The sequence below is a fragment of the Herpailurus yagouaroundi genome, unplaced genomic scaffold (assembly GCF_014898765.1).
Source record: "Herpailurus yagouaroundi ecotype Mexico unplaced genomic scaffold, PumYag 188, whole genome shotgun sequence".
Classification (NCBI taxonomy): Eukaryota; Metazoa; Chordata; class Mammalia; order Carnivora; family Felidae; genus Herpailurus; species Herpailurus yagouaroundi.
The window spans coordinates 13,267,960-13,275,687 of record NW_024412419.1 but is presented as its reverse complement, the minus strand read 5'-3'; positions in this window follow the sequence as shown (position 1 = coordinate 13,275,687).

Below are 7,728 nucleotides of genomic sequence, written 5' to 3'. Positions count from 1 at the left end.
TGTGAATTTGGGCAGTCCAATAAAATACGATGGCCATTTCCCAGTCTTTGTTTTGTCAGCCTTCAACTTGTCACATTTATGAAGGCTTTTATAAGCACTTTCCAAATATAGCATACCATTCAGTTCTCAGGACAACTTTGTTCAGCAGGTTTTATCAACATGACATAGGAGGATCTGGGGCTCACTAGTGTCATCTGGTCCCCCAGCCCAAGCTCTTATTCCCCAGGCACAGGGCCTCTATGGAGTGTCAGTGTTTTCTTGTGAACTCCCCAGAATTCTTCCTGCAGTTACTGCATATATGTGTGATGCTTTATCTTCAAGCCACAAAATGCTTTTCTGCTTGCAGAGTGCCTCCTGGATGGATGTTTTCTAGAACTATTCTTATCTTGATTTCTTTTTATTTTAAAATCCAGTTGCCATTCCTTATCCAGAAAAACAACAGAGAAAATAATATAGTAATAAATTTGGCTTTCTTTAAAAGACCTCTTGATCTGATAATAGTAGCTGGCCTATCCAAAGCTTATGAGTAAGATTCTAATGCAGACATCAAAAGACATTCGTCTATATATTTGTATGGGAGGATTAGGAGAAAGAAGGTGGGTGCACGGCTGATACCCCATTAACAAGTATGTTCCTGCCTGAAGCTGAAAGAGGGGCAGTGAGTAGTCGAAAGTGCGTGTGTTTGGGAGTCAAGCACACCTGGGAGAATGGGTTCAGCTATATTCAAGCTATTAAAACTTGACCTTGACCTTGACTTCCTTTGTAAAGTGGGTTTAGTAAGAGTTATATGATATTTGCTCCTTTCAATCATTCATGAACTGAAAGACTTTTATTGGATACCTCTTATGAGGCAGGCATTTTGCTAGTTGCTAGGGATAGAGCCATAGATAAAAATAAAGCAGATATGATCATTATCTTAATGGACTTCGAATCTAATGTCTAATATCTTCTTAGTTTAATATCTTCTTAGGAAGATATTGTACACCTACGTATACAATCCTATAAATAAAATTGTGATCAATGCTGTTGAGAAATAATATAAGATGTTTGGGGAGGGTTCTAGTACAGTTGAATGGCGGTCAAAAAACCCTGAAGTTGAGACAAAAGTGATAAATAGGATGAGCTGACTTATAAGATTATTGTGAGGATCGTAAGTTATGCCAATTTAAGTGTCTAGCACAGTGCCTTGGGCATAATAATCATCAATAGTTTCAATGAGAACAATAATATTGGGCTAGGTGACTGCCCACTTCAGATATTTTGAGACACTCCATGGAGAGCTTCCCCACCATTCTTCCTTCCTTTTCTGAGCCCTGATTCCTTTCTTAGAGCCCAAAACCCTGTTTTCCAGGATGGAAACTCCTCAGGGATGTATTCCAAGTTACTTTAAGTTCACGCTATGTTGTTACTGACTGATATCAAATCAGTCTTGAGAGTTACTCATAGAAGGAGTCATTCCAATCCATGCTGTTACTAATAGTTGATAAAATGTTCCATCCCGAGAGCAGCTTTTATTAAAGAGGAGAAAACACAAGAGTAATCAGTGTGAATGGAAGATGGTCTATGTAATAATATGAGTCTGTTGGGGAGAGAATGTCAAATAGAGAGGCCAGGAGCTTTTATACTGAAGTAATAGAAAAAGGTCGGGATGTTTGAAAACACACTAGCTTTCTGAATAATTCTATCCAGTAAATCTGTAAGATATCCATTTTCTAATGGCAAAAGTGTTTCCTGCCACAGTCACAATCCATAATATCTTTCAATTAATTATAGTAATGTTGACTGTCCCTTGGGCTCACTTGGGGACTCTGACAGTGTTCTCCCATGGCCATGATCTCCTCTCATTGTCTCTCCAGGTCTGGAAATGGCTGACTATGCTAACTGTTCAGTAGGAGAAGATTGTTTCTGTACTGCTGGGGCCTTCTGGGGTCCACTAAAAATTGAGGCAAAACTATGCCCATCTTTTCATCAACCATCCACTTAACTTTTGAGCACCTGTTAATTCTTGGTCCTAAGTTAGATACTGAGGATAAAGAATGAAGGAAAAATAGTTTCTCCTCTCAAGGAGTTTGAAACTTAGTGTTTTGATGAAGCAAAGTAGTGGGGGCTGTGAAGGCACAGATGGGGGAATGACTAAGTTGGCACAGGTGAGTTGGCAAAGGGCTTCATCTAGAGACACATATTTGTACAGGCCATGAAATGAGGTCTACCTACTCAAGATGGGCATGACTGGTGTTCTAGGCAGTGACTTGCCTATGGAGATGCAGAGAAGCATGAAAAAGCATAACACATTTTCTAGATGACATGGTCCATAGACCGAACATATTCAAGAATTGTTAGTTTAAATATATTCTATTTTGAGGCTTGTTGACTGATGTGGGAAGGGGACAGGGAGGCAGGGAAGAAGGGAAGAAGGGAAGGAGGTGAGGAAGAGGACAGAAAGTTGCTGAGCTATAATTGTCTGGTATTGAATAGATGAGTGTGATACTATACACTTTTGACGCAGGGATTCAGTTTGCAGTAAAGATACCTGAGTTCTTCTTAGCTTTATGCCCTTGACCAAGTTCTCAACCTCATCCCCCATGTCAGCATGGACGAGATGATATGGAGATATATTTGTATCATTGAGAATTCTTTCTCCATACTCCTAATTTTAAAAAAAGTAATGACTTTAGAAGTGTGAACTTCAGCCCTTCCATTTTTTTCCTATATGACCTTGAACAAATATCTTAACCTCTCTGAGCTTCAGTTTCTTATGTAACATAAGGAGATGGTTCCTCTCTTGTATTGCTGTTGCAAGAATCAGGTATAATTTATATAAATATCTAGTATGGTTTGTGATTTATAGGAGGCATTCAGTGAATGGGTGTTGTTGTTGCTATTACTTCTATCAATGTATTCATTTTCAGTAGTAACTCTTTCAGTATTTACTTCTTCCTTGCATTTCTTTTTTCTATATTAGATTGTAAAATCTGTGGGAAAAGGTGTTGGACCTTATCCTTCCCTAGGCAATTGGCCAGTTTTGGTGCTTAGTAAATACTTGGTAATTGACTGATAGACAATTATGTGACAACTAAAAATGTAGAGTTGAGAGAGTAAATTCCTGTCCACTTCTCTGGTATTAATTGCATCTAATGTTTTACATGCTATATAAAATATACTAGAATTTCACAAAATGGGAAAACAGATAAAGTTCACTCATAAAAGGGATAGGCCATTTCTGCACATTTCAGAAAGTCCTTAATCCTGTATATGTTGCCAGGAAATGGAGAGTGGGTTGCATGTATAAAGATGGATAAGATTGTGGGGAAATCCTTTGCCTCGTGCTGTTTAGTTGTCTCATACATGTAATTATTTGTTTTGACCAAGGCCTCCTTTTCATGGATTAGTGCTGTCTGCACGGACAGTGTACTGGGAGGCATTTTTTTTTTTTAACCAGAGATTATCAAAAGTTTGTGTGCATAGAGACCACAGGGGAAGGCTCAGATAGCAAGGTTCTAATCCCAGAGATCCTGATTCAGAATTTCAATCCTATTTCTTGTCTTCTGATACACTGAGCTCCTACCCAGGCCACCACCCCAGCTTGGGCCCTGTCCTGCTCAGACGAGGACCACTTCACCCAATACTGCCACTTCATGTTGTGACCTTCTGAGTCAGCAGGTAATTGTCTATTGGCCTTGCAGATAGAGCCACGGTTCAGGAATTTGCTAATTACCATTCCCTGTTGACTGATTATCCACATCCATTGGGTATACACTTGAACACGTTTTAAATCAATTTAAATCCCAGGTCAACAGCCACTTATCTGAATGACTGCACATGGTATATTTATATGCCACCAGCACCATTACCTGCACCATTAAGGGCTGCCACTTCTAATAATCACAGCTGCAAAAGCATCTACGTCTGTTGATGCCACTGCATCCCAGGAGCCTCAGGAAGCTTTAACGTGTCCCTTGGGGGTGGATTAATCCCTTATTGTGATACAGAATCCTTGATTTGGAGAGATTAAGTATTACGCTCAAGGTCACAGTGTGAGTAGCGCAGCAGAACTGTAATCCAAACCCAAATCCATCTGGCTCCCAAACCCCTGCTACGGCCTCTACAATTAAGGGAAAGCAAATTATGTCTTTTCCTTATTTGTACCACTAGGTCAGTATTTACTGCAGTATTTCAAATCCATCTGCATGAGAGAAGAACCAGTTTTACCTTTTTCAAGGTGAGAATTTAGACTGATTTTTCACATTTATTACTGTAGATTCTTCTTGCTCTTTTAGTGCCGAGGTTTGATGTGAGAAAAGGTGCATCGGTGCTGGGCCAGGTAGGGGACAGAACCATCTTCAGGCAGAGCCTCGGCTAAAGGCTCCAAATGCAGATATTTGACTACAAGAGATAAAATACAACCTTTGAAAGTCCTCTTTTCCCTGCTAATTGTTAAACCAAAGGAATGCTATTTGCTAGACATCTCCTGGAGACCTTAGAAATGGAACAGCGTCACCAGCAGCTTCTCTGCAGAGGAAGCCTGACAGTCCGGTAAGAACGGGGCAGGTCAGAAGCTGCTCAATCACAGAGACAACTTCTACTGCATTGCAGAGTCCGAGTCACTGGAGCGAGGAAAACATCAGCCCAGAGACTGTAAGCCAGGGCTCTGCCAGCAAAGGCACGTATGCACAGAAATAATACAGAGAGAACATTTGCATCTCTCTTGTAAGATGAGCTGAAAACAACCCTCCCTAAAAAAGAAAGAAAGAAAAGAAAAAAAAAAAAAGTTTTTCAGATGAGAACTTTCTGACTATTGAGAATAATATGACAAATATATTTTGTTATTGAGGAAACAGGACCTACGTGCATACAAAGGAACGACCTCTGAGGGAAAGCACTCCCCTCTAGAAATCACTCAACAGTGGGTGCTGGATAGAGTAGGATGTGAAGGTGGCAGGCACATTTGCAGGTAGACATCAGGGGTCCTGGGGGCCAGGCTTCTAGAAATACTCACCATGGGTGTCACTGTGCAGGTTTCAAAATTTGGCCTCTGGCCCCTACTGAACTACAAATGTGAAACTTGGGAAGCTTCATGGTTTAAAGGAAAGAAGGATCAAATAAGAATATGATCTTATTCCCTGGGCAGTCCACGTCCTCTCTCGGCCTCGGTTTACTATCTCTAACATAAGGTAAATGGACTATCTTAGTGCTTCTCAAACTCTGTGCACAGGAGTTACCTGAGATCTCATCCAATGACAATTTTGATCCAGTAGTTCTGGAATATGGGGCCTGAAGCTCTGCATTTGTAACTTGGCCTCAGATGCTGCTGCTGCTCTCTTGTCCATACTTTAAATAGCATGGGACCAGATTTTCTTTAAAACCTCTTAGCTTTGACATTGGGTTAAGAAGAAAAGGAAACTAGGTGCTTTGATGGATAGAATTCATTAATCTAAGGAATTTAAATGTTTTCAAAAGTCTCTATTCATTTATTCATTCTTTCAAATATTTGTTGGGCCACAGTTATTTAGTGGTACTCTTTTAGGAACAAAAAGGCTTCTAGTGGAAGGAAACAAACAATGACCGAAAAGTGAACATAATGTGGACTGCGATGGAGAATGTTAACTACAATTTAACTTCTATGAGGGCATGGATTTTGCTCTTGTGTTCACCTACTTCCACTGCCTAAAAAAGCATCTGAAACATAGTAAGCACTTAATAATTATTTTCTGAATGAGGAGATTCTATTCTATCTAAAGATTCTATTCTATCTCTGAATGAGTCAATTCTATTACGTGCTATTCTAAAACAATATAATATAGAGTGATACGATTCAGAGAGATCAAGGAAGTAGTGTGGGCATCTTGGATTAGGAAGCATAGAAAGCCACTCTGAAGAGGTGGCATTTGAGCCTTACAACGCATAACAAGAAGGAGTGGACCATGTGGACCCTGGTTTTCCAGACAAAGGAAATGGTGAGTTCAAAGGACCTGAAATGATTGGCTCGGCACATCCAGGACTCATCAAGGAGTCCTGCGATTGGAGAGGCTGGTGACTACCAGCCTCAGACGTGAGTAAAATGGGATACACTCAGATAGAGGTCAGCAGGGACAAGACCACTGTAGGTCTTGGTGGTCGTGGTAAGAAACGTGGATTTTTTTTTATTACATATATAGTTTATTGTCAAATTGGTTTCCATACAACACCCAGTGCTCATCCTAATAGGTGTCCTCCTCAATGCCCATCACCCACTTTCCCTCTCCCCCACCCCTCATCAACCCTCAGTTTGTTCTCAGTATTTAAGAGTCTCTCATGGTTTTTCTCCTTCCCTCTCTGTAACTTTTTCCCCCTTCCCCTCCCCCATGGTCTTCTGTTAAGAAGAAATGTGGATTTTATTGAAATGCCATGAGAGATCACAGAGGCTTTACAGGCAGAATCAGACATAATGTAATTAGTATTTTATAAACACCAGTCTGGCTGTTGGTGGAAGATTGTAGGAAGGCTAATGTGGAAGAAGCAAGTCAGGAGGCTGTTCCAAGTAAGGGACTACTCCAATATTCAAGGCGGTAAGTGATGATGGTTGTACGAGGACAGTCATAACAGGAACATAGATCCAAGGTAGGCCTGGCAGGATTGGCTAATGGATGAGATGTTGGCTGGGGCTGGTGGGTGTGAGTGAGTGGGGAGGAGTAAAAGGAATAATGAAGGATTCTTCCCTGAGCAACCTTTTATCTGATGTAGGAATATGTGCAACTTTATAAGTCAGCCTTTCTATTTTTGGACAACTAATTTGTAGGCAGAATTTCCATATATTGAGTTTAAATCTGTCTCCGGGAAACATCCCTCACTGAGACCTAACTTTTGAAATTATAGAGTCCAAGTCTTCTGTCTCTTCCTCCAAATAATCCCCAAATGTTTAAAGGCAGAGATTATAACCCTCGCCTTCTCACCTACACATACACCATGCAACATGAGTCTTCTTCCCTTATACTAAATATGCTTCAATTAAGATTGAGATTATCACTTCACATGAAGTCTTGTGTGCCTGAATATGACTCCTTTAATAAGTTAAGGTGACAAGAAAACCAAGAAGTCAGACCAAGATGTCACTAAGGGAAATATTGCCCATCAAGAAAGGAGAGTAACACAGCACAGTTGGGAGACCGTTTTTGGAAAAAATTAGACCATTTCTTGTCACAACCAATGATCTGAGACACACCAATAAAGATCAATATCACTTTTCAAAACTAGTATAAAGTTAAATTGAAACTTTGAGAAAAGTGGCATTGAATAATGATTCACTTACCTTGGATTCTTAGCAAATTGTACAGGGAAAAACTTTGGTTAACTGGAGTTGTGTTTCCTAATCCAAAGGGATACATGCACCCCTATGTTTATAACAGACAAATATGGAAACAACCCATGTATCTATCGATTTATGAATGGATTAAGAAGATGTGGTACACACACACACACACACACACACACACACACACACACAAGAATATTACTCAATCATAGAAAAGAATGAAGTCTTGCTATTTGAAACAACATGGATGGAGCAAGAGAGTATTAGGCTAAGCAAAATAGGTCATTCAGGGAAAGACAAATACCATATGATTTCACTAATAAATGGAATTTAAGAAACAGCACAAGGGAAAAAAGGGAATAAAACCAAGAAATAGACTCTTATTTTTTTATTTTATTTTATTTTATTTTATTTTATTTTATTTTATTTTATTTTATTTT